The following is a 27,952-nucleotide window of genomic DNA, read 5'->3' on the forward strand; positions in this document are numbered from 1 at the left end:
TTGTTTTAAATAGAGTTTAAAAGAATACGTAAAGCAAACACTCCAAATGCATACATACACATATGTGTACACACACCACTCTATATGTCACCCAGCATTTATTTATACATATTATTGCGATAAAAGGATTAATTATCACTGTTGGTTCTTCCGGCATGTCTGATGGATTTCCAGTCTCTTAAAAAATCAACAATGGACACTTTACTCCCCATGTCTCACCCACATTCCTCCTGTAAGTTTCCCCAAGTACAGCTAAATCCCACACTTCAACACAGGGGACCATTATCAGGCATTTAGTAAGATCCTGCTGAAGGCCTAAGAGACAGCCTTTTCCCGATGGTGGTCCCTCTTTGAGGAATGCTCTCCCAAAACAGAGTCACCTGATATCTACAATAACAGTGACAGGCAAAGGCTTTCCTCCCCCCCCCCCCCCCCCCGCATTTGATTGCTAATTTTCTCTGCTGTTTGGAGGTTACTACTGCTGGTTAACTTATAGTGGCAATCATGCTGTTATTGTTAGAGGGTGGTAGGCTTTTTCTTATTATCTTGAGAAGTGGTGTATGACCCCATGTTAGTGCTTTGTTGTTTACTGTGCTTTAAAAAAAAAGGGGGTTGTTTCCATTTTTCTGTAAGTAGCCTTGAGACAACAATAATATAACAAAGCTTTGTTCTGAATTCATATACTGTATTCCAGTTAACCACATCCTTTCTGTGTTTCCACACTGCTTGGACCCCCCCCCCCAAATACATATATATCAAAGGAGTGCACATTGCTATCCCTTAATTTTGCTTCTTGTTCTAGCAACTGGAATATTTTGCTGCAGAAAACTGATTTTGGGTATAAGCTGCTCATTTTAACAGCTGAAAATTTCCCCCGGCCAGAATAAAGTCTGGCCCATCTTTCTAACACACTGAATTTTCTATAATTAAGGGAACATAAACCCTCATTGTTTTCCTGCCACACAATCCCCAAACAACACATTGTTAATTTCATCCAAAATGCAGCCAGAAATGTGAGCTTTCCTTTACAAGGTGAAGAAAGGTGGCATCCTGAGACAGATTGTGACATCGCAACATTAACAGAATGTCAGTTCTCCAGGATTGGGCGAGAATTGATTTGGAATCGAAAGTGTAGGAAACCGAGCCTCAGTTTTCTCGTTGCCATCTTTTTAAATGCAAACATCCCCTCTCGGTTATCGGGGGGGGGGGGGAGGCATATTATGGGCGACTGGAGGATGCATTAATTGGGCAAGGGCCGCGTTTCCTTCCTAATAAACAAAGGTGTCGGGCCAAAGAAGAGCAACTGCGGCGGGGCGGGCGCTCCACGCTCCCGTGCCAGGCAGAGGCCGCGGCTGCTCAGCAGATGGATTGATTCGGTTGGCGAGAAAACGATATTTAGAGGTGCCTGAAACCACTTGGTAAATTCCAGGGGCTCGAGTCACCCTAAAGGAGCGGCGGTGTGTGTGTGTGCTTGAAACAAACAATCCCAAAGGAACGCCCCCCCAAAAAACTGTATTTATTAAATCTTTCAGACAAAAGTAGTTCCCAAGCAGCGTATTGTGTTTGGGGGAAATGAATTATGGGACAACAGCTGAGCACACCAAAGAAGCAGCCGCCGCCATTCTGGCTTTGAGTAGCGGCGTGAGCGCCTGTCAAGGAAAAACTGGGCGCGACGTGGAAGGAGGAGCCATCGCGCCTTTTTCCCGGCGTAGATGCCATGCAGAAATCCCCCCCCCCTCCTGCCCAACTGGGAATCCGGTGGGGAGGGGGAATGCAGTAAATGGGAAATTGGTCCCCAAGCCTGAGGGGAGCCCGGACGGCTGCCAAAGAGTGAGAAAGAAAGAGTTCGGATATCGGGTTGCCTCAGGTCCCTCCTGCACACATGCATTAAGCGTCGCCCGGTCTCTCTTGATGGGAGCAGCCATCCTGATCTGCTCACCCAAAGCTGACGTGGAGATTATAGGCGGCCTTCGCCGAGCATCCCTTGGGATTTCTTGTCTCTTTTTGCAAGGCCGTTATGCAACATAAGAGCCTGCTTGCTGCATTCGCCGCCCTTTGCTTGGAGGTGGGGTGGGGTGTTACTTTAGCAATCTTCCTGCCAGTCGTTCATTCGCAATGCATTTCCCCCTCGCTTTGCACACAAAAAAGTGCTTATCATAGAATCACAGAATTGTAGAGTTGAAAGGGCACCATGACTTGAGGACCATCTAGTTCAACACCCTGAAATGATGCTAAAAAGGGGGATATGTCAGTTGCACTAGGGCAACAGAGACCTTTAATCTGCTTTAACCTCGCAAACCTAAAATTCTGCTTGAATCCTTCCTGCGATATGGTGACAGTCTGGGGCAGGGCCGGATTTAGGTTCGATGAGGCCCTAAGCTTCTGAAGGTAATGGGGCCCTTTATATGTCCTGCTGCCCTCTGTCAACAACAAGTCACTTTTTTGTGTTGAATATATGTTATACGTGATATGAATATGGTGATATTTTAGGGAGCAGGCTAGCAGGCGGGGCCCATTACTTACATCTTAGGAGCCTACACAACACATAACACTGTTGCTGTATTAGAAAATAAATAAATAAATAGTCCAGTAGCACCTTAGAGACCAACGAAGTTTGTTCTTGGTATAAGCTTTCGTGCGCATGCACACTTCTTCAGATACACCTACATGAAAGCGTATACCAAGAACAAGTTTAGTTGGTCTCTAAGGTGCTACTGGACAATTATAAATTTCAACGACGTCAGACCAACAGTGCTACCTACCTGAATCTAGAACTGTTGCTGTATGTAGGTTTTATTTTATTTGTTTTTAATCTTATATTTTGGAAATGTACATCCAGGTTTTTTTTCTTTAATTTTTTTGGGGGCCCCAAGAGACGGGCCCTATAGGAGCTATAGCTTGTTTAGCTTATGCGTAAATCCGGCACTGGTCTGGGGTGAGGCACCCTCACCGGTTGGTACATCAGCCTTATTCTTTAGTGAGAAGCTATGTTAAGGCTACCAAAAATCAATATATCAATCAATCAATCAATCAATCAATGTAGGGCTGGTGACAGTGGAAATTTATTATAATTCATTTATATCTTTTAAAAAAAGGTTTATAAAGTATGGACCCTTTAGTGGAGAAAAGCAAGCAAAGGGAAGTGCCCCTTTTATGCCTCTAACATTAGAAGTAGCATGTAGGATCTGCAACAAAATTTTGCAGAGTAAAGCCCTGCTCAGGTTCCAGCCACCGCCCATGCTCTTTCCTAGGATATTCTACTATGTTCCCTAACCCCTCTGTTTTTTTATTCCCCCCCCCCACCCTTTTCCAACATTCATCCAGCATTTTGTGGCTGCTCAGCATGCTCAGTCTTTGCTGGGCTCTCTTCAGGGATTCAGACCTTAACATGCCCTACCCCACAAATCCCCTTGGATTTCTCCAAGCCTGCAAATACCTTTCTTGTCTCTGTGGATACTACCATTTTGGCTCAGGATCCCCACGTGTAGAATGATATATGATAAGTTGCTGTTGTTATTCATAAATAATAATGATGCTGATGATGCAGTATTTTTGCTTTACAGAGCAGCATCAAAAAAAGAGACAACGATCTTACAGCTGAAATATATCATTCCAAACTTTTCATTTTCAGTCAACAGAAGATGGCATACATAATACTTGGCATCTCAGAAGGGTGCCATGCTTGACAAAACTCGCTGAGTTTTGCTTTTCTCAGGTGTTGTGCTTGGGAAAAGATGGCATTCCTTCCAAGTGCTGCATTCACATGGCTACTGACGGCTTCCTTTAAGCGACTGTGCAGCAAAGTGTTGACTGAAGTGTGAAAAGCCGTATTTTAAGGCCAGCATAACCAAAGCGTGACTTCTGGATCGAAACCAGAAAACAGAGGAAGGGGGAAAAAAGTAAGGAGAATTCACAACCCCAGGGTTGGCCTACTTTCAGAGTGAGTTGCTAGTTCTCACAGTAGCCACAATCCATTCAAAGCCTCTTCTGTCAAGAACAGCTTTTATTTTTATTCAGATGAGCGAGTTATTATGTGCTAGATTCATTGGTAAACTGTACATGTAAGCACAGCCAATGCGTCACGGCCACACTGTTTGACCAAGGGCAGAGGATGCCGATAATCCATGGATCAGCTGTCCCAACTGAAAACAGGAAGAAGGAGGCCTGGACGTTTCTTTAAATGAGCAAATTGGATGAGGCTCTGGCAATGCTGACTTACACTGAGTCAGCAGAACCACACAACTCAACAAAGAATATTTATTCACACATGAATTATTCAGCCGGCTTGAATAGCATCTCTGCAACAGCAATTCTGCAAGCAAGTTATTGCATACACATAGGCAGTTGTCCAACCACAGCTGCAAATCGGAATCAGGATAGTTCTCTTGACCAGTCAAGTGGAGGTGAGGAAGCCTTTTGCTTCTGGGAGCTGCTGAGGCAAAATAGTAGTCAGAACTTCCTTTACAAAGTGCTGGAAGTCAGCAAAATGACACGGAAGTGAGCTTTTTATTTAGCCTCCTGTGAAGGTCTTCTGTGACAAATCGAGAGGTTTTTACCTCTGCACCACCCCCTGATTTAAATTTTATTTTGAAAGAGACTTTTGAGCAAACTTCTCTTCCGGAGGCTAAGATCTGAACCAACAGACTCAAGTTACACGAAAGGATATTACGACTAAACATCAGGAAGAACTTTCTGACCATAAGAGCTGGTTCAACATTGGAACAGACTCCACTGAGAAGTGGCGGAGGTTTTTAAGCAAAGGTTGGATGGCCATTTGTCATGTATGATCTGGTTGAGATACCTGCAGTACAGGGGGTTGGACTAGATGACATTCAGGGGTTCCCTTCCAACTCTACAATTCTCTGATTCTATTGTATCTTTTTAATAGACTCAAGAAAGACCCACAGAGCTGGAAGAAGCCTTGAAGAAGCTGAGAGGAGCCCTCACCAATTTGGTTCCAATTCCAGTTCGGGGGTAAGGCAGTCAAGAGGTTTCAGGTTTCGGCTCAGTCCTGGTTCACTGAAAGACAAAACCCTTTATGAACTGATTTTAAGGATAGGTTTAGGTTCTGTGTGATTCCCTAGGTGGTTACCATGCACATTTTACAGGCTATATACTGAAGCATAGAGAGCGAGAGGGGCTACAACTTGCTGGAAACCCTCCAAAAAACAATTGCCTTCTTGAGGGACTGAAACCCAGGTCTCCCAGATGGGTGTTCACTCCACCACATACCATCTCTGTTTCACATATTTAGGCTGCATGCATAATATTCATCTGGATGGAAGCATATTTTCCACAATCTCTGAAGTTGCTTTTCTTGGCTGGACTACTGTCTGGCCAGAGAAGAGACCCAAAACTTTTGTTTGAAGTAGTAGCAAAGCTTTGGCAACCCTAAATGAGGAAAAGGTCGGAACGTTTCAAGAAAGTGTTGGGCTTTGCTTTCTCCAGACAGAGCCCAGTTGTTGGTGATGTCTCTCAATTTCCCCCTGCACATGGAATTCAGGCTTGGCACAGAGTTTCGCAGCTGCGGTTGCTGCTGCTAGCCTTGTATGCAAGCGAGCTGTTTCCCAAGTCCTGGTCACACATTCATGGCCCTTTTCCTGCTTTGATGCTTGTTCATATTCCATTAGGATTTAATGAGGAACCCACCGGCTTTGACAAGCAGAGCGGCTGACTCATGGCTGAAACCAAGGGCAAGCCTGAGATTGGGAATTATCCAGCAAATTAGTTGTCACCTTTGGCTCTACGTTTGTCTGGACAAAAGCATGGGCCTGGTTCCACCCTCTCTCTGGCCACACAAACCCTGAGGGAAAATGTCTTCTGAGAAGTTTTGGGAGGTAAGAACATTAGAAGGAAGGTGGGAACATTAGACGAGTCCTGGTGGATCAGACCCATCCAGCATCCTGTTCTGTGGCCAAGCAGGACCTGAGCACAACAGCACTCCCGCCGTGACCTGTGCTGGAAATTTGCTTTCCACCCTCAGGTTTTTTCCTTTCTCTTGTTTGCAGAGCCACAAAGATATGGGCTCTTTTCTCCACAGGCAGGGACAATCTGGGTCGTCTCCAATTTTAAATATTCACTACTTCTTAAAAAAGAATTACAGTGGTACCTCGGGTTAATAATAATAATAATAATAATAATAATAATAATAATAATAATTTTATTATTTATACCCCGCCCATCTGGCTGGGCTTCCCCAGCAACTCTGGGCGGCTTCCAAAAATATTAAAATAATGTAATACATCAAACATTAAGTACTTAATTCATTCTGGAGGTCCGTACGTAACCTGAAGTTGTTCTTAACCTGAAGCACTTCTTTAGCTAATGGGGCCTCCTGCTTCCGCACCGCTGGAGCACGATTTCTGTTCTCATCCTGAAGCAAAGTTCTTAACCCGAGGTAATATTTCTGGGTTAGTGGAGTCTGTAACCTGAAGCATCTGTAACCCGAGGTACCACTGTATAGAGTCATCTAAGAGCCATCTAGTCCAACCCTCTGCAATGCAGGAATCTCAAGCCTCCCGAGGTACCACTGTATCTCCTTCACCCTCAACATATGCCAAACTGCCCAGTAACTTCACACTTGAAGTTCTACACTTTGGCTTTAATACAAAGTGTATTGTTTGTTTTGTTAAGTAAACTGATTTACAGCTTGCAGTCATGCATGTTACCCTAAGACATGTCAAATGAACGCTTGTCATGTTCACACATCACATTTTAAAGCGTACTCTTAAAACAGCCTCAGTGTACACACACAAATTGCTGCTTTATGAGAATTGGCCCTAAATTTGTCTGCTCAGACCATCGATGCCAACATCTAAAGCTGCAAAGTTGTTGAGGAAGACATTGCTTGATACCTATTAATAGCCCAATGTTTTAGTGTTATGTTTCTATTGCATCATGAAATCGCTTTGGGATGCTTCATAGTAATCAATTTGTAAATGAAATAATGAATAAATTTGCTATCCTGTCATTTGGTCAAGGGAGACACAAACATGGCCTACAGGTGAGTGAACAACTGCACTTTGAGATGAAACAACTCCTGACAATACCTGTGTGGTTTAAATCAGTAGTGTTTACACAGCCTTTGTCCTCAGCAGGACTGGCATCAGCACCCAAACTGCTAACGGTCAACTATTGACCCCTGCCCTAGCTGCCTTTTAAAGTCTTGCTGCCATTTTAATTTCCCACAGTGCTTCTGATGTGGCATTGCTTCAGGGCACTGCAAGAATTTTTAAATGGCAGCTACACAGCACTGCTAGTGTTGGGACACAAAGTACTGTTGGTGAGGGCCCACCTGAAGGCACTTTGTCCTTCAGATCAGGAGCAGAGCTTGTCTCCCAGCCATCTCTTGTCCTACTCTCACCCGGGCAGGGGCTGTGTCAAATGACAGCAGAGGAAGCCTAGTTGAAGAAGGAAAACAACAACAGCCAGCATAAGCTCAGCCTAACCAATCCACTCCCTTCCTCAACTATCCCTGGCTGGCGAGCCTTTGGATCAAAAGCTGTCCTAGACACAGATCTTCTGAATGGAGGTGGTCACCCACAGCCACCACACAAGGCTCTGGGATGAAGGGAAGGCCAGAAGAATAAAGGCATCCGCTCCCCAATTGCACTCCTCCCTGCAAGCTGGCCTCCCTGATGCTGAGTCAGCAGCGTCTGACAAATTAGTCAACAGGATGACTGCTGGGCTCCAGGCTTCTGGTAATTAACGTTGACAAAGCTCTGTGTGTATGTTTGCTTCTGCGCCTGCTCGCTGCCCAGGCAGGAGGAGAGCCGCCAGGAGGGGAGAGAAAAAATGGAGCAGTGGCTGCTGATGCTTTCTTTGCAAAGGCTGGGAATTTACATTTCCAATCCCAAGACAGGCAGCCCCAGCCCCGTGGCTTTGCTCCCAGCCCTTCCTGCATCCTTAAGGGTCCAGGTGGGATGAGGGCAGGAAGGGATGAGCATGGTGAAGGGTCAAAACAGCCTGGAGAGGCAGCTTACAGCTCAAGCAGACACAAGCGCCCTTGTAAAACACAGGCCTGGACGCAGGAAGTGCACAATTCGAAGCCTCCGCAAGGTTGCAGAGCAGGATGTTAAATGTTCCGAGCTGAGATTTGTCTCTGGTTGGGCTCTGAGGTTATTTCCTCAAAGCGCTCTGTTAAGATCATGACCTCTGAGATGTACAATGAGGCTGTTGGCTTTGAAGCTTCTGATTCTTTTGCTGCTGTTGTTTGAGTCGTGTGAATTTCTCTCCCCAGCGTGGAATGCTAAATTGCCTGCGGTCTGCGGATGAGAGGCCCCAGAAGCAAGAGAGGTCAAGGGCAGGAGAAGTTGTTTCTTTAGCTTCTCCATAACTTTATGTTCGCTGACTTCAGATCGTGCGGTTTGTCCTTGCTATTTTAGACTTGTGCTTGAAGCCAAACCTCAATTGTTCCAAGTGCCAAAAGCTGAAACGCTTTGGTTTGAGCACAGGGAGTTTAAATGGGTGGCAATAGGCTGTTGTGTGAAAGAGCTCTTGGTTGGAAAACTCCCCCGACAAAGCCTGTCTGGAAACATTTAATTCATGCATAACATAACTGCACCAAATCCAGGTTTGCCAATGAATAGTGCATCCAGCACAGGGAATTATAGTCATGATGCATCTGAAAGAGTGGACTCTAGTCTACAAAAGCTTATGCCATAATACATTTAAGGTGCCACAAGACTCTTAGTTGTTCTTGCTGCCACAGAGTAATGTGGCTATCTCTCTGCAAACAATGGAAAGAACTCTGACTTTCTGATGAGTGCATAGGAACTGCATGATACATTTGTGTTTGCAAATGAATGTTTGTCATGCTCAAGCATTGCACTTTAAAGGGTATTCTTAAAACAGCTTAGGCATGCACTCACAAATTGTTGCTTTATGAGAATTGGCCCTAAATTTGTCTGTTCAGACCATGGATGCCAACATCTAAAGCTGCAAAGTTGTTGAGGAAGATGTTGCTAGAAGAGCATAAGAGGGGTCATATCTATTATTATCATTGTTAATAGCCTAATGTTTTAGTGTATGTTTTTATTGCATCATGAAATCACTTTGAGATGCTTCATAGTATACGATTTGTAAATGAAATGATAAATAAATTTACTGTCCCGTCGACTGGTCAGGAGCAACCCAAACATGGCCTACAGTCGAGTTAAAACAAAGCAAGAAAAATAAGAAAGCTATATACAGGAGTGACTAGAAGAGAAGTGACTGCTGGGAAGAATGTAGAAAGAAGAAACATCCTGGTACACCTGTATCAGCACAACTGGATGCCTTCATTTGCCTCAGCTGCAACAAAACATGTCTCTTCCATATTGGTCTTCATATCAACCGCTGTAACTCTCCAACGGTTTGACTTCACCCCAAAGGCACACTCTTCCATCATTTAATGAAAAAGACTGATTCCACCACCACCACCGACATAGTACAGTACGAAATATATATAACATGTATGTATGTGTACATATATATAATATATGTCATAGAATCATAGAATTGTAGAGTTGAAACCTGAGGATCAGTTAGTCCAACCCCCTGCAATGCAGGAACATGCAGCTGTCCCATATGGGGATCAAACCTGCAACCTTGGCATTATCAGCACTACCTGTAACCCACTGAGCCATCCAGTGTCAAAAAGCAAAACAACCCCAACTAGGGCTTTCAGGTAGGGATTCACTCCCAGCTAGGGGAGGGGGAGGGAGAGGATTGACCCTTGGCATAAGGTCTAGTGCAAGGGGTGAGCTTTTGCACCCCTGTTCCAGTTTTCCTAGGATTAACTCTTCAAAGTAAGGGTAAGCCAAGAAATCTTCCCCAGCTTGGATTTTAACTTGAGCTAGAGAAGAATTGGGGACATGGGTGGTGCTGTAAGTTAAACCACAGAGCCTAGGACTTGCTGATCAGAAGGTTGGCGGTTCGAATCCCCACAACGGGGTGAGCTCCTGTTGCTCGGTCCCTGCTCCTGCCAACCTAGCAGTTCGAAAGCACATCAAAGTGCAAGTAGATAAATAGGTACTGCTCTGGCGGGAAGGTAAATGGCGTTTCCATGCACTGCTCTGGTTCGCCAGAAGCAGCTTAGTCATCCTTGCCACATGACCCGGAAGCTGTACGCCGGCTCCCTCAGCCAGTAAAGCGAGATGAGCGCTGCAACCCCAGAGTCGTCCGCGACTGGACCCAATGGTCAGGGGTCCCTTTACCTTTAGAGAAGAATTCAGCTGCTGCTAATGCTCTCCTCTTTGAGATGAACATTTCCCAACTCCCGAAATCTTGTTTCTGGGTCTGAACCCGGTGAGCTTTGCTGATATCTCAATTCTCAAGCTGTGCCAGAGTTTGCTCCCAAATTGGTAGCTATTCTGAGGATTTGCCAGTTCTGTGTGCACCGAATGCCTTCTGTTTTAACTGGTGTGCTATACGTGACATTCCATATCTCACGTGTCCTGTATAATTCTTGGAGGAAATAGTAAAACTGTCGCCACCTTTGGTGCTGGGAGATGCTGTCAGGAAATGATGCCCTCCTGTGGCTGAGGCTGCAGACTTTGTTTCTTTTCCCTCTCTCTCTGCCTGTGCTGTGTGCCCAAGTATACTGATGGTGCTTGGTAAATAATGGAAGTTTATCTTTCAGTTTCCTGAAGATGAGAGAGATTTTTCATTTTATTCCATCGATGTTGGGTTTGTCACTTATAAATAAAACATCGAGGTGTGGAATTTTGCCAGTCGACTGCAGCTGCAGCCCCCCCCTCCCTGGATGGGCACTCTCTTGCCCCCAGTAGAACAAAGACATGGTGTGCCCCACTTTTCCTGCTACGGAATCATCACTATTGCTGTTTTTGGCTGCAGCAAGGAGTTCTTGAGGGATCTCCCTTGCAAGCACTTGAATCGTGCTTCACTTAAACGAGCAGCCTAGAGATGTGGGCACAGCACAGCGAGCACATTTAATCCATTCATAGCTCTTCATACCGCTAATAGGAATGTGTTATGAATGTTATTGGGGGGAGATACAGGGAAAGGAGCTTCCTGTAGTAGAAGCCTTGAAGGGAACTGACATTGGTTTCTGTAGGAAGCTTACGAGAGCTTCTAAATGTTGCTTTAGTCAGAATTCTGAGGCATAAAACCTCACGTTGCTTTTTCCTGTTTTATTTCCACACACCCCTTTTCTTTTGCAGACAGCGCTTTTTGGACTTCAGATCTAACACAAATCCTGAAGCCAGCAAAGCAGGAAGCTGTTGTCAAGGAGACCCTTATATTTCCCCTGGTAAAAGGTATTTCCCCAGCTATTCAGTGGGGCCATCAGACCCAAAGAGGATTCCAGGTAGCAATATTCCACTTTTCAGAAAATTACAGCCTTTCCATAAATGGTTATCAATTGTGTGTTGAACAAACAGGCATCACATGGTTATTCCCTAAATGTTAGAGAAGCTTCCCCCTGGGAAGTTGATTTGGCCCCTCTTTTGTGGCGTGCAAAGGTTTGGAAAATGACGGCGATAGAGAAGCTCTGTCTAGATTAGCCAATTTATTTACATATTAGTTACAGTTTTAGATCACTTTCCCAAGAGAATTTACAATAAGATACAAAAAACAAAATACATATAATAAAAAAACCATAACAATGGCCCAGGACCGTTGTTGTTGTTTAGTCGTCTTAGTTGTGTTCGACTCTCAGTGACTCCATGAACCAGAGAATGCCTTGGAAACTCTCACTTTCTTCTCAAAGCTTCTCCTTTTTTATGTCCATGGAGTTTTCTTGGCAAAATATTGGAGTGGTTTGCCAGTTCCTTCTCCAAGTGGATCACATTTAGTCTAAACTAAATGGCTCTGGATCCATTCCAGTCTGGCTTCCGCGCTGGTCATGGGACCGAGACGGCTCTGGTCGCCCTAACAGATGATCTCCGCAGGCAGCTGGATCGAGGCGGGTTGGGGCTGCTGATTCTTCTAGACCTGTCAGCAGCCTTCGGCATGGTTGATCACGAACTCCTGGACCACCGCCTTGCCGACGTGGGGATCCAGGGCACAGTCCTTCAATGGCTGCACTCGTTTCTCTCTGGTCGGGGACAGAGGGTGGCGCTTGGGGGGAATTGTCATCCCGCCACTCCTTGGTGTGTGGAGTGCCCCAGGGTGCGATACTCGCTCCGATGCTTTTTAACATCTTTATGCGCCCCCTCGCCCAGCTTGTCCAGAGTTTTGGGCTGGGCTGCTACCAGTATGCTGATGACAGCCAACTCTATCTGTTGATGGATGGCCATCCTGACTCGGCCCCAGACACACTGATCAGATGCTTGGAAGCTGTGGCTGGATGGTTACGTGGGAGCCGGTTGAAGTTAAATCCTTCGAAGACAGAGGTCCTCTGGCTGGGACAGAGCGATATGGGATTGAGGGGGCAACTCCCATCTCTTACGGGGGCACAGTTAGTGCCAGCACCGTCCATTAAGAGTTTGGGTGTAATCTTTGATACCTCCCTCTCCATGGAGGCGCAGATTGCAGCTATAACAAAGGCAGCATTTTTTCATCTCCGCCAAGCTAAGCAGTTGGCTCCTTACCTCTCTCGCCCTGACCTAGCCACTGTGATCCACGTGACGGTCACCTCCAGACTGGATTATTGTAACTCGCTCTACGTGGGGCTGCCCTTGAGACTGACCTAGAAACTCCAGCGGGTGCAGAATGCCGCAGCGAGACTCCTTACAGGGTCTTTGCTGCGAGATCACATTCATCCGGTGCTATACCGGCTGCACTGGCTCCCGGTGGAGTACAGGATCAGGTTTAAGGTGCTGGTTTTAACCTTCAAAGCCCTATACGGCCTAGGACCCTCGTACCTACGGGACTGCCTCTCCTTGTATGCCCCACAGAGGAACTTACGGTCTTCAAATAAAAACATCTTGAAGGTCCCAGGCCACAGAGAGGTTAGGCTGGCCTCAACTAGAGCCAGGGCTTTTTCGGCTGCGGCTGCAACCTGGTGGAACGCTCTGTCACAAGAGACAAAGGCCCTGCAGGACTTGACATCTTTCCGCAGGGCCTGCAAGACAGAGCTGTTCTACTAGGCCTTTGGTCAGGGCGTAGCCTGACTCCCTCCTTTGGCAATTTTTACAAAACTTTAGTTTATGGTTGCCATCAATTTTGATTTTAATTAATTTTTATAATGTTTTTATAATGTTGCACTGTTTTAGTGTTGTTAGCCGCCCTGAGCCCGGCTTCAGCTGGGGAGGGCGGGATATAAATAAAATTTATTATTATTTATTATTATTATTAAACTCTCGGCTATGACCTGTCCGTCTTGGGTGGCCCTGCATGGCATAAGCATGGGTAGGCAAGCTAAGGCCCGGGGACCGGATTCGGCCCAGTCATCTTCTAAATCCAGCCTGCAGACGGTCCGGGAATCAGCGTGTTTTTACATGAGTAGAATGTGTCCTTTTATTTAAAATGCACCTCTGGGTTATTTGTGGGGCCTTCCTGGTGTTTTTACATGAGTAAAATGTGTGCTTTTATTTAAAATGCATCTCTGGGTTATTTGTGGATCATAGGAATTTGTTCTTTTCCCCCTCCGAAATATAGTCTGGCCCCCCACAAGGTCTGAGGGACAGTGTACCGGCCCCCTGCTGGAAATGTTTGCTGACCCCTGGCATAAAGCTCCTAGCTTCTCGGAGTTATTGGAGCCCCTTCGCCATGACAAGGCAGTGATCCATGAAGGGGCCAGAACCATTAACAGCCCCTCAAAAAAGTCTGCAACTGTTAGGTATTAACAATCTAGCCTGTGTTTACAAAAGACTGAGTAAATGAAAACGTCTTCAGTGGCCATCTAAATTTGTAAATGGAAGAGGGCAAATGTGTCCCTAGGGGGAGGGCACTGCAAAGTGGGGGTGGCACCTTGGAGAGCCCTATCAGGTTTCCCCCATACTGTGAATTCCTGTTGGGAGCACCAATCTGTGGGTAGGTAGAAGAAACACAAATGAAAACAGTTACCTCTTCCTTTAGAAGGTTTGAGTAGGAAGATTCCTTTGCTAGGAGTCTAGATTTTTAAATTTCCTTTTGTGAAAGGATTTTTATAACATTTATTTTTACATATTTGTTTTCAAAAAAATTCATACCACCACCATTAAGGAAAAATACTAACTATAAAATTGCATCCATTAAATAAGTACAAAATATATCACGACTGTTTTACTGAACTTGGAGAATAATAGTGTTAGGAGTTTGTGGGTGCCAGAGACCTATGATTCCTGGCTCCAGTAAGTATTAGACTTTAATCAAGGCTTGGGGTGTTAAACTGGTTGCCCGGCCTCTCTAATCACTGGATCCAGCGAGTGTTAACAGCTAATTAAATCAGACTGGCTTCCTGTGTTGAATGATTGCCTGAGTGATGGTCCATTGAGTGAACAAAGGATCAAAGAGGGCTCTGTGCCAGGCAGAAAATGGGGGGGGGGCGCTCCCTCCCTCAACAAATAAAGTCAAGAGTTTAGAGTAGAGAGGTTGGAGTTAGGAGTAAAGTGATCTAGAAGAAAATCAGCAACCTGGAGAGGCAGAGCATGTTGTTTGATTTCTGTTTGAATCCAAGGCTGTGGCTATGGGAGAAACAAGATCCTTTTGGGTTGTTAATGCTGTGAACTCCTCCAAAGTAGGTCCAGGTTGTGTCAGGAACTGGGCAAAGGTGCCTTCGGGAGACGAGGGCAGTGGTTTTGCGGGCATCTAAACCAGCCAGGAGGCAAGGGGAAGCTTCAAAGCTGGAGAGTGGAGCACAGGATGGCTCAGAAAGGGAGGAGGAAGAGGCCGGACAGGCAAGTGAAGGGCCAAGTGCTTCCCCCTGCCTTGCCTGCGCCACTGTCTCCCAGAACAAGGAGAGAACTGAAGCAGGAAGAGCAGAGGATGTTTCCACACAGGCGTAGTCTCCACTACCTGTTCACAGCCTGTCAAGGGAAGGTAGATAAAATGGTGGAGGGGGAGTGGTTCCTAGTTGCTGCAACTGCTGCATGGAGCTCGCATCTGGGAGTAGCTACTCTAGATTGGTGTGTGCAGCTAACCAGAGCTATAGAAGTGACTGTAAGCGTTATCTTTGACCATAGTGAAGTCTCTGCTGTGCCCCTTCCTTTGGCTACAAGCACCCTTAACAAGCTGCGTATATGTGTAAATAAACTACAAATCCCAAAGATTCCACTGTGCCTCATTTCCAAAAGGAAACACAAACCTTGCGTAAGCGTCTGGGACCCCTGGAATCTCACACTGCTCAGAAATTAGGGCAGTTTGCAACAATATGCATGCCTGTAAATAAAATTCTTTTTTATGTCCTTCTAACCTTGAAGTATAAGTCCTTTTGAAACCATAAGGGCTCAAGGGATCCATCTGTTGCTCCTCAGATCATAGGATTTCAAGTCATGAACATCTACAAATATCAAAGATTTCCCCCCAAGCAAAATAAGACCATTTTCTGACCTAAAAGAGGACACACCCACGTTCTCTGCCTCCAAGAAGCAATATCAACATGACATCACCAGCATCTATCTGAATTAGCCAATTCTTTCCTATAAAGAGGCTACGGAGTCCAATCTACCTAAAACAACATTTTTGTAGTTGTTTTTGAATAGGGCTGCAGTCTTAATCACCACTGATTACAGTGGGAGAATAAAGTGTATACGTAAATGTTCCTTTCTAAAATCAATGGGACTTAAGTTGGTAATGTTTGTTAAAATAACTATAGCAAATGCTAACTGAATGGCAGCTTGACTGAAAGGAAAAGCAGACAAAGTTAAATTATGCAGCTGCTGGAAAGATACTAGAATATTATTTAAAGGGGCCTAAGAGGGAATGTTTCATTGAAATGCATTTGATAAGAACAGGAGAAGACTCAATAACTATCTTCTCTCTATAATCCCAAATCCCCACAAGGTGTTCGGTCAGTGTTGACTGAATGAAAGGGTTGCTTCCAGCTAAGGACAGGGGGAGAAATTTGATTCAGTTCATGTTGAAAGGTGAGCACAGACATCTTTCAAAATGCACGCTTCTCTGAATTTTGTAATGCAATTATACTAGTGTGAGGTGTGCATAAGAATGCAAATGTATTAGCAAAAGCAACGTTATAAAATGCATTATATCAAGGAAGATTGCAAAAATGTTTACATTAGGCAAAAATGCACACAAATTTGTATATTAGGGGCAATTTACTGGTGAATTTTCAGGTGGATTGCCCCCTTTTAAGTGCAAACCGAGGTAGAAATGGGGAGAACTGAACTTAAGAACTTGGAAGAATGAGAAACGGAAATGGATGGTTTCCCCATCGTTGCTTCCAGAACAGCGTTCTTTCTCTTTCTTTCTTTCTTTCTTTCTTTCTTTCCTACTCCCTGTAATAATTTAGCAGCAACCTGGCTTCTAGCAGCAGAGATGCCTGGAGGAGAAGAGGAGGGGGGAGTTGTTGATGGAAAGAGGCAGACCCAGGATTTGTCATGGGGCTGTTTGTCCTCTTGGTGACTGCAGCACCAGCTGTGCATGGGAAGGTAAAGTATAGGGAGAAAGGAGCCTCAGGCTCCTTCACAGCTGACCCATAGCTATTTTTAGCTTTGGAATGCTCCTGCCAAGGCCCTCTGGGTCTATTTCTTGTCTCCTGGCAAGTGGCATTGTGTGAGCTTGTCAGGAGAAGTCTACCAGAAAAGACCAGGAGAGCCACGTGGGGCTGCCCTTTGGAGGGAGAAGTATTCAGAGTCAGTGCAAGCAGGAGATGGAAGTTAGAGCCACTCTTTTTCTAGTTTCCAAGCACAATTCAAAGTGTTGGTGTTGGCCTTTAAAGGCCTAAACGGCCTTGGCCCAGTATACCTGAAGGAGCGTCTCCACCCCATCGTTCTGCCCAGACGCTGAGGTCCAGCTCCGAGGGCCTTCTGGCAGTTCCCTCACTGCGAGAAGTAAGGTTACAGGGAACCAGGCAGAGGGCCTTCTCGGTAGTGGCGCCTGCCCTGTAGAACACCCTCCCATCAGATATCAAAGAGATAAACAACTATCTGACATTTAGAAGATATCTGAAGGCAGCCCTGTTCAGGGAAGTTTTTAATGTGTGACATTTTAATGTATTTTTAATCTTTGTTGGAAGCTATCCAGAGTGGCTGGGGAGAACCAGCCAGATGGGCGGGGTACAAATAATAATTTATTATTATTATTATTATTATTATTATTATTATTATTATTAGATGCTACGGGTGCTTCCAGGTGACCTGCTCATTGAGCATTCATCTTGATAGGTTTTCAGGGAGATTAGATAATGTTGACTGTTTAATGAATATTCATTCTGATTTGTTTATGGGGGAGGTTAGATGATATGCGTCAAAACAAGTGCTGTCCCCCCACTTTCTAGTGTATTTCTCTGTCACTTTCCCTTACAGCAAGAAGCCTGACTTTGTGGGGGAAGTGGGTTGGTTGCACAAGACCTCTCAATTCAACACAGTTGCTGGTGAATCCCACCTGAAAATGGTGGGAGATTTTGCAAGGAAACTTCACAATGCATGCCCATGCTTGTTAGCAAATGAAGGGCTTAAGGACTACAGAGCTGTAAATGGCTAGAGAAGGCTCGGCTAGGTTGTGCCCCCTCTCCTTTGGGAAGGGAGGCAGTAAGGCTTGTTTGCTATGTGATTTTTGAAAGACATCTTAAGGCCGCCCTGCTTAGGGAAGTTTTTAGTGTGTGATGTTGTGTTGTAGGGTTGCCATATTTCAAAAAGTGAAAATCCGAACAGAAAAGTATTGGAGCTCTTTTTGCAAAATTGCAAAGAAATTGGACGTTTTTGAGCTATTTCTGAGGGAAATTGATACTGCTGACCTAGGCTGCCATATGTCTGGATTTTCCTGGACATATAGACGATTTCTGCCCGGACACTGCTTGTGGCTGCAGTATTATTATTATTTTGCATAATTTTTTAATTTGATTTTTAAAGGTATATACATACAACAAAAATCAGTTCTGACTCCGCATGTCAAGATTGCTCTGAATCTCCTGACTCCCCCCCCCCATCCCTTCCATGGGTCCTAATGGCATTTTTTCTAACTGCATATCAATATTTATCCAAATATTTAATCCTTCTAAATTATCCATACTTTACAAGTGTGGTTAAAATCCTGCTAATGTTTTAACCTGTTTACAGTGGTCTCGTAAATAAAATATACACTTTTCCCATTCCTTATTAAAGTTCTTGTCTTCTTGATTTCTGAGCTTCCCAGTTAATTTTCCCATTTCGGCCTAGTCTATCAACTTGGTTTGCCATTCTTCTCTGGTCAGGATAGTTTCTTCCTTCCATCTCTGGGCTAGTAGCATCCGTGCAGCTGTTGTTGCATACATAAGCAATCTTTTCTGATCCTTTGGTATCTCGGTACCTATAATTCCTAGTAAAACTTCTGGTTTTTAAACAAAAGTTATTTTAAACTTTTAAAAGCTAATCCGTCCAAGAGGGCAAGAGCAGGAGGGATTCCTCCCACTCCTAACGCTGACCCACCCATGCCTCTAGAACAAGATATCAGAGGAGCCTGCTTTCAACCGATTCTGGATATGCACCCCTACCAAGAGATTTGCATGTTGTCTACAGAAACTATGGTTCTGGTTCTCCAAAGACTGGATGAAATCCTCACCAGAATAGTTAACATTGAGAAACAATTGGATACTAGTTCCTCCCCTTTAAATGCCCAAGGGCTTAAAAAGATGATAAGAAATGACTCTGTTAACAACTCACCAACTCAAACTATGGATGAAGTGAGGTCCTGTCAAGTCTTGCAAACGAACCAGATAATGCTTGAGATTCACCAATACACTCATAGGTGGATGAACCGCAGACAAATTACTATGTCCTTGTCTCAGCTCCTGAATTACCATTACCGAAATGTAGATCTAGAAAATTTCCACTTCCTGCCTACCTTGAGAAACACCATGCGCCTATTTATGACCTTTAGGTCATCAACCCTCCCATATCGACTCATGGAGATAAAGGATACCCTATGGTGGTTCCATTCTCTCCGCCCAGTGAGGGTATTTAAGGACGAAACAAGGAGGCAATTGGTCCCTTGCATAGAGTCAAAGCTAATGCAGATAAAGGAAACCAAGCTCAACACTAGAAATACTAATTGCCCGAAGGAAGAAAAGAACTCTGTAAGCCTAGAATTACAAGACCTGAAGAAGAGGCTAACGAGTATAAAGACAGATTTCTACCCAAAATATAAGGACAGTAGAGCCTAGAGCACAATATTTAAAGACGTCCAACAGCTCTTTATCCCATCGAAAGACATCAGTGCAACTCCCTGTTCCCTTTTCAAACGACACCAAATTAGATGAGGAATTTGGCGCCTCCGACATTTCCATGGCAACAACACATAAAGAACTCTATGTTGCTGACAATCTGGAGATATCCAGCACCAAATCTACATCTGGACCTTTGCCTAATGTTCCAAAAACTTATCAGAATGATCAGCCTTCTCTACTGTACTCCTGGCGAGACAGAATTGACAGATCTTCCGAATTTGAATCTGGCTCTTTGTTGGCCAGTGATCCACATTTTATAACACATACCTCATTAATACTTCCACAGCCACAGATAGAACCAATAATCCTCCAATTAACCCAGGAGGGAAAGGGGGATTGACAGTTAATGAAACACCATGGGACTGTCCCCCCCACTTGGGGTGCGGTTGGTTGGGTTTTATCTTCTAGGGATACTTACCCTATCAGACCTCCACCTCTTTCCCATACCATTTTGACCCATGAGTCCTGGCCCAAGGATGACTTGTTATTGAGGGGATGTTACCCATCTATTGGGGAGGCTAGTATGGGATCTGGGATTTCCAAAATTGAAGGGCTAGGGAGGAATGGCGGTGGGGCTAGATATCTCTATCGGCGAAGGGTTTCGAGATGCAGTGATCCTCGTACCCCTTCCAATCTACGCCCCATCCCAAGGCATGAGGGTAGGAAGAGCAAGGATTACACACCTCCAACATTGGTGCTGTGCAATGCCAGGTCCATAGGCAACAAAACCGCCACCATGCGTGACTTTTTTGTCTCACAGGGGATTGACCTGGCTTGCGTGACGGAGACCTGGGTACGGGAAGGCGAAGTAGTCTCCCTACATGAGATAACACCCCCAGGTTTCTCTATCCTCCATCAATCGCGGACTGTGAGTCGGGGGGGAGGAGTAGCGTTGTTATTCCGGGAGGATTGCTCTTTCAGAGCTCTGCCATCACCGGCGATCTCCGGCATTGAATGTGTTGGTCTCGTGTGGGGCACCAAGGAGAGCTTGGCTGTCTGGCTGGTGTACCAACCACCCAGCACACCTGCAGCCACCCTGTCAGACCTGCTGGAGGTGGTGGCAGGCTGGGCCTTGAAGTTCCCAAACCTACTGGTTTTGGGAGACTTCAATGTCCATGCCAATGCCGCTCCCTCCTCACAAGCTCTGGACCTAGTGACTTCCATGGCAACACTAGGGCTCTCCCAGGTTGTTTTGGGCCCTACCCATCAAGCAGGCCACACGCTGGATCTGATCTTTGGGGCTGGCATAGATGTGATCATGCTCCCTGCTGTGGAAGTGCCATGGTCTGATCACTACGCTCTGAAAGCCAAGATTGTCTTCCCGCTCCTCCCTGGCTCGAGTGGCGAACCTATTTGGGCTCGTCCGCGAAAACTGATGGATCCTGATAGATTCCGACAAGCCTTGCGGAACCCTGCTCCTCCTGGCGACTCATTAGATGACCTTGTTGAGGACTGGAATAACCGGCTCTTGGCAGCCATTGATGAGATCGCACCTAAGCGCCCTCTGCGACCCCGTCGAAACCGGGCCCCTTGGTTTACTGAGGAGCTCCGGAAAATGAAGCGGGATCTCAGACGGCTAGAGCGAGTATGGCAATGGGCTCGTGACGGAGCCTCAAGAACATCTTATAGGACGCTTATGAAAGCCTATGAGATGGCTATGAAAGCTGCTAAGAAATCTTACTTTGCAGCTTCCATTGCATCCGCTAGCTCTCGCCCGGCACAACTTTTTAGAATAATTAGGTCAATAACGTCCTTAGGAGGACAATCAAATTTAAGCACAAATTCGACCCACAGCTGTGAGGCATTCGCGAGTTTTTTTGCGGATAAAGTCCTATTGCTCCGCCGTGACCTCCCTGCCAATTTAGATACAGTGACTGAACTGGAGGCCCCTCGAATGACTTCAGGTCCAGTGTTGGACCATTTCGATCAGATACTCCCTACTGATGTGGATAGATTCCTCCAAGTTAGTAGGCCCACACCTGCCTCCTTGATCCGTGCCCGTCTTGGCTGATTAGGGAGTGTCCAGATGTTGCGCGGACCCCTCTGGTTGAAATTATCAATTTGTCCCTTGACACGGGGACATTCCCAGGGGAACTGAAGGAGGCAGTGGTGTGTCCACTCTTAAAAAAAACTTCATTAGATCCCTTAGACCTATCCAATTACCGCCCAGTTTCAAATCTTCCATACCTGGGTAAGGTAACTGAGAGAGCGGTTGCTGAGCAGCTTGGTAGGTTTCTGGAGGAAACATCGGCATTAGATCCATTTCAGTCCGGTTTCTATCCTGGTTTTGGGATGGAGACGGCTCTGGTTGCCTTAACAGACGATCTCCGTAGACAACTGGATCGAGGCGGGTCAGGACTGCTGATCCTTTTAGATTTGTCAGCAGCCTTTGACATGGTCGATCATGATCTTCTGGACCACTGCCTCGCAGACGTGGGGATACAGGGCATAGCCCGTAACTGGTTGTGCTCTTTTATCTCTGGTCGGGGACAGAGGGTGGCACTAGGGAGGGAAATGTCGTCGCGCCACTCCTTGGTGTGTGGAGTGCCGCAGGGCGCAATTCTCTCCCCGATGCTTTTTAACATCTTTATGCGCCCCCTTGCCCAGATTATCCGGAGCTTTGGGCTGGGCTGTCACCAATATGCTGATGACACTCAGCTCTATCTGCTGATGGATGGCCACACCAACTCGGCCCCAAACACATTGACCAGATGCTTGGAAGCTGTGGCTGGATGGTTTCGTGGGAGCCGATTGAAACTAAATCCTTCGAAGACAGAGGTCCTATGGCTAGGTCGGGATGGCATGGGGATGAGGGACCAACTCCCTTCTCTTGCGGGGGCCCAATTAGTGCCATTGCCTTCCGTTAAGAGTTTGGGTGTAATCCTTGACGCCTCCCTTTCCATGGAGGCGCAGGTTACAGCAACAGCCAAGGTGATATTTTTCCACCTTCGCCGCATCAAGCAGTTGGTCCCTTACCTTTCCCGCCCTGACTTGGCCACAGTGATCCATGCGACGGTCATCTCCAGGCTTGACTACTGTAATTCGCTCTACGCGGGGCTGCCCTTGAAGCTGTCCCAGAAACTCCAGCGGGTACAGAATGCTGCAGCGAGGCTCCTCACGGGGTCTCTGCCATGGGAGCATATTCACCCAGTGCTTTTCAAGCTGCACTGGCTCCCGGTGGAGTACAGGGTCAGATTTAAGGTGCTGCTTTTGACCTTTAAAGCCCTTCACGGCCTAGGACCCTCGTACCTCCGGGACCGCCTCTCCTGGTATGCCCCACGGAGAGCCTCAAGGTCCATAAATAACAACACCCTAGTGGTCCCGGGCCCTAAGGAAGTTAGATTGGCTTCGACCAGAGCCAGGGCCTTTTCAACTCTGGCTCTGGCCTGGTGGAACGCTCTGCCTCATGAGACCAGGGCCCTGCAGGATCTGATTTCTTTCCGCAGGGCCTGTAAGACAGAGTTGTTCCGCCTGGCCTTTGGCTTGGAGCCAGTTTGATTCCCTCCCTCCCCCCCTCTCTCTTTTTCCCCCTTCTTTTCCTTCTCCTCCTGCGATGAGGCTACATTTTAATATTTTAATGTTCCATTATTTTAATTGTTGTGTTTTATTTTTGTTTTTAAGTTTGTAATCATTCATCTTGTTTTTATTATTGCTTGTAAGCTGCTCTGAGCCCAGCCTTGGCTGGGGAGGGCGGGGTATAAATAAAAAATTATTATTATTATTATTATTAGTATTAAACATTTTTTTCATTTCATTATATATCATCTCCCATAAATCTTTCTTTACTTTAAACGTCCGCCACATATGATAAAAGGTACCTTCTTTTTCTTTACATTTCCAGCAAATATTTGAACTTGTTCTGTATATTTTTGCTAACTTGACGGGTGTCAAATACAACCTATACGTCATTTTCATATACTTTCAGTGAACAACATCCCATGAATTTCAATTCTGTTTTCCATAGCTTCTCCCACTTTGCCATTTGTATATTATGTCCCAAGTCTTTTGCTCATTGTATCATTACAGATTTAACCTGTTCATCTTTTGTATGCCACTCCATGAGCAAATTACACAATAATTTTCTAAAACATCTTTTTGAAATTTTGATGATTCATAACTAAAACCTTCCTTTTTATCTGTCATAAAAATATCATTTAATTGATGATACTGTAACCAATCTGTTACCAATTCTCTTATCTCCTCAAAGTCTTTTAATTTTACCTTCAGTTAACAGCTCTATGTATGTTGGCCAATTAGCCCTCATATTCCATTTTTTCAAAGATACTGCTTCTAATGGGGAGAACCACCATGGTATTTTTTTGTTCTAATAGATTTTTACTGCGGCTGCAGTATTCTGGGCGTATGGCAACCCTATTGTATTGTGTTTTTACTATTTTTGTTGGGAACTGCCTACTGTGGTTGGGGCAACCCAGCCAGATGGGCAGCATATAGATTTTAATAAATGCTCTCTCCCGCTCTTGCTGTGCTTATGTGAAAGATAGAGATGCAATCTTAAGTGCAGTTCCATCAGGTGTTTTCAAAACAGTTGATGGTCGTGTGGGGAGGTGCATCAAGAACCACATTTCATTCTTCCTCCGTTGTTTCCCCAGCCCCTCCATTAACTGCAAACAGGATGAATGCTTGGTAAATAGCTGATTTCATCTAAGTCCCCTGAAACTTTGTGCAAACAAATCAGGATGAATGTTCAATAAACAGGTTGTCTAGAAGCAAATAACAATAGTGATGCGCGTTGCAGGGTTTTTACGAGGGTTACTGCTTAATAATGCACACGGAGTGTTCAGAACACTTGATAGCAATAGTTCAAATGTTGTGGTTATTATTTGTTTAATACAAGGACTCATAAAATCTGCACCTTCCTAGGAGGCATTCTCCCTTCTCTCACACACAGGGGAGGGCTGCCTCTTATAAGATTATGCCAGCTATGGAACACATATGTGCATCGTCCGAAAAGAAAAAGGAAATACATTGGTAGTATCTCGCTTCAGAAATATTGTCCCCTTCCCCCCATAAGCACATTCAGTTCATAGACTAATCTGCTAAAACTCTTATAATTAAAATCAACTGTAAAAGAAAACACTTGCTATTCTTTTGTTTAGGTTTCAGTTCTTTGTAAAGAAATATTGGAAAAATATATAATTGAATCGTGTTACAGCTTGTGTGTTTGTGGCAAAGATCATACGGGATAACACAACATGGGGAGGCGTATGACAGACAACACAATTCAAGAACCTGCTTCTCCCCTTCCTCCCCCCCCCCAACATGAGATCATTCTTACAAGTGGCTTAGGTGCCGCTGAAGATGCAATGGGTACATGTGTGTGTCGTACATACAATTTGCTTCCTGGCTTGGCCAGGAAGTTAATGGTTTATATACATGGGAGTCATTTTTGATGGCCAAATGAATTGTGTGTTTTGATTCCCTCCTCTCCAGGGGGAGGAACTGATTTTTAAAAGAGAGAAATAAACAGATGCTGGGAGTGTTGGAAGTGGGGTACAACTCAGCTTGCTGAGATAAGAGGCTTTGCATGGGGTGAAAACAGACAAAGCAGGAGACTTTCAGCTTCCTAAACTGTTACTGTCCTTTTGAACTGGGTGATCCTCTTTTCTTTGATGCGGAATGGAATTCTGAGGTTGCAACTCCCACTTCTCCCTTCGGACCTCAAGGCGAGGTCATCTGGGATTGCGATCTCTCTCCTGAGGACAAAACGGCAAGCATGGCTGCCTTTGTTTCTCCAACTACTTGAGTTAGCTGGACTAGGAATCTTTTCTATCCAAGTATGTACTTCCTATGATAAGCAGAAGGGGTTTCTTTTTTACTCAGAAAGCCTCAGCATGAATGCCTTTCCATTAGAAGTGTGCTCCAAATAAGGATTCATTCACAGAAATTCACTTCTGCTGTTGCCTGCAAACTCAGGTCTGTCTGGAAACACCAACCTCTGATCAGGACTGCCCTTCTCTGACATGATTTGAGGAGGACTCCTGGTTGCTAGCGAGAGGAAAAGGAGTTCATTCCCCCCTAGCTATGAATGTTTGAGTTGCTCGTTATTTCTCTTACATGTGGAATTTAAACCTCATGCATTTATCCTACAGGTAAGTGTACTTGGAAGCAGGGTGGCATCTTGAATAAAATATTGGGGAAGGGGGCAGGTAAGCCCTGCCCCACATAATGAATCCCAAGATGCACACCATTTGAATGGCAATGCCTATCAATTTTGCTCCTATGCTTGGGAGCGTTATTCCTGGTTCATGGCCAGACCCCTTTCCTGACATTGAAATCAGCCTTCCACAACCTGGTGCCCTCCAGGTGTTTTTAGACTACAAATCCCATCAGCTCCAGTCACCACCACTTGCCGGGTGTATAGGCAAGACCAATTTAATTGGGGCAGCCTTGAGTTCAGTGCATGGTTCAGAGCTAAAAAGTGGCCGTTTGAAGTTTGGCCATGGCGGCCATCTGTAGCTGGGCAAATGTTATGCCTACAAGAAGGCAGCCAACCTCTCTCTCTCTCTCCACCCTCCTCCCTTCTTGCTCATTTTACAGTAGCTTCTCCTAGTTTTCAAAGCTCCCAGCTGTTTCTGCTTGTCTCAGGCAGGGGAGGCTGGTTGCCTGGATACCAGTCCTTCTGATGAGCAGTTGAGTCCCTCCAGGGATTCTTGCCGCTGCCTCCCCATCCCTGCAGTGCAGTATCACTGCTTGAGTGATGAAGATAGAAGCCAAGCACGTCTGAGTGCCCATGGGGCTTTACAATTTAATAAGAGAAAGGAAGAGCGAGAGCGAGGAAGAAGGTGCAGACTGACAACGCTTTCTGTTTCCTACAAAATAACTGCCAAGAGTAGAGATTACAAAGCAAACCAAAAAAATAAGGGGGAACCTATACATTCCTTTTTTTGGCCGGGGGTGGGGGCAGGCAGTTATAGGTTGTGGAGGGAACGAAGAAGGCAAAGCCCTCTTGGCAGACAGTATCATGTGTTTGTTTGTTTTTAAAATAAATAAATCAATAAAATTAAACCATGTGCCTGAGCAATAGTACTGAAGGGGATCCACGCCAGTGAAATATTTTAGTGTGTGTATCTGTGGGCATTCATCTTCCAAGAGCTGTCCCATGAAGGACAAATGTTATACGGTGTACTGACTCTGTCTGTTTGGGATTTGGCTTAAATTGTGCAGGGTAGCAAAAGTAGTCATGGCTCTCTCCTACCTTATTGCTCTTCCTTTCTGATTCTTTCTTATGTAAACAGATTATGCACATATATTGTTTAGGAAGGGGTGTAAAGGAGGGGAGAATTAGCTGTTATAGAAGGATCCTTCACAAATGCACACACCTCATTTCTGCAAGTGGGGGGAGGGAGGGAACCCAGAAGAGATTAGAACATCTAAAACAGGGAAACATTCAACATGCTTTTGGCTGAATGAAGGCTAACAAAAATGTGAGCAATGGGAAAGAAATGCATGAATAATGCAGAGCAGGATTTGGATCAAGTAGATTGTCACACTGTCGTGTCTTCTGCTTGCAGCTTCTCAATGTGAAATCAAGGAGAGACGGAAGGAGGGTGAAGAAGTCTGTTCTGTCACCTTCGGAGGATGAGACTTGATTAACAATCCAGCCCATAGCACAGAACATTAGTTTCGTCCTGAGGCAGAGAAATAATCTGTGTCAGAGCCGTGAGTTATGACTGGTTCACACAGTCAAGCTCATTGCTTGGTGGCTGTTAGCATCAAGTGCTGGTTTGCATATGTGAACGCACCATCACATACATATTGCCTTGACCCCATTTCACTTGAGGCCATTCACACATTCAGCTGTGCGTCCTCACGTGTTGTGTAAATCAAGTGATGTAAGTGCATAGGTGAACCACCCCAGACGCATCCACTGAAACAGGTTAGGGGAATGAGGGCAATTGTCCCCAAATGTACTCCATTCACACTACAGCACTTTATGGCTTACTGCAAAAGAGAAAAACCATATTGGGCCAAACTAGTAGAGATGCTGGGGAACGTTGATTGGGTCTTTGGTTTCTTAGTGCTTCTCAAATTTTTTTGCAGATCACTTGAAAATTGGTGGCGGTCTTGGTGGATGACTTAATAAACTTAAAAACAACAACCCCCAACTCATATTTTAATACCAATGGACTTGCCTCTCTAGTGTAACGGATATGCCTGCCTTTTTGTTAGGCTTAGCAGGGCTGAGTGCAGATAAACATGACTGAACCTCAACCTTTCTGCAGATCACCTAAATGGAACTTGCAGGCCACACATGGTCTATGGGCCACAGCTGGAGAACCTAAGGCTTAAATGACTTAAAAAGCCATTGTAGAGGAAACTTGAATATGGAGCACACAGCTGGAAGGATAGGGGGCGTTTAGCTTTCTTCCCCATGCCGTGCTCTTTTGGCAGAGATCACACCTCTCCAAAGCTGTTTCATTGGGGAAGATGTATGCATGCTCATGTATTTTCCTTAATGGGGCACACAGCAATTTTGGAGAGACAATAAATGCACACACACACCATCAGCCAGTCTGGCTTAGGGAAGAGAATGCTTGATTTGGAACAAGCAGACCTGACTTCAAATTTCTGCTCAGCCATGAAGGTCATTGTATGACTTTGAGCTACTCATCCTTTCTCAGCTTATCTCACAAAGCTGATGTGAGGATGAAGTGTTTTGTGACACAGGACATTTGCCATGTGCAC

General features: G+C 45.3%; 2 long non-coding RNA genes across 4 annotated transcripts in view; both read left to right on the plus strand.

Moving 5' to 3' along the window:
* LOC310844862 overlaps positions 1-27,952 on the plus strand; it is a 97,384-nt gene that overhangs the window by 39,910 nt on the left and 29,522 nt on the right. For 2 of the 3 annotated variants that reach the window (XR_014564364.1, XR_014564365.1), the window contains exons 5-6: positions 7,372-7,700; positions 11,163-11,308. This is a non-coding gene — a long non-coding RNA (uncharacterized lncRNA). The remainder of the gene's footprint in view (positions 1-7,371; positions 7,701-11,162; positions 11,309-27,952) is intronic. The other variant, XR_014564366.1, reaches the window with a different exon arrangement.
* Positions 15,866-27,379, plus strand: LOC310845154. The gene is made up of 3 exons (XR_014564521.1): positions 15,866-15,950; positions 25,181-25,356; positions 26,779-27,379. It is a non-coding gene; the product is annotated as an uncharacterized lncRNA (long non-coding RNA).

The sequence above is a fragment of the Podarcis gaigeae genome (assembly GCF_964106915.1).
Source record: "Podarcis gaigeae genome assembly, chromosome: 1".
Taxonomy (NCBI): Eukaryota; Metazoa; Chordata; class Lepidosauria; order Squamata; family Lacertidae; genus Podarcis; species Podarcis gaigeae.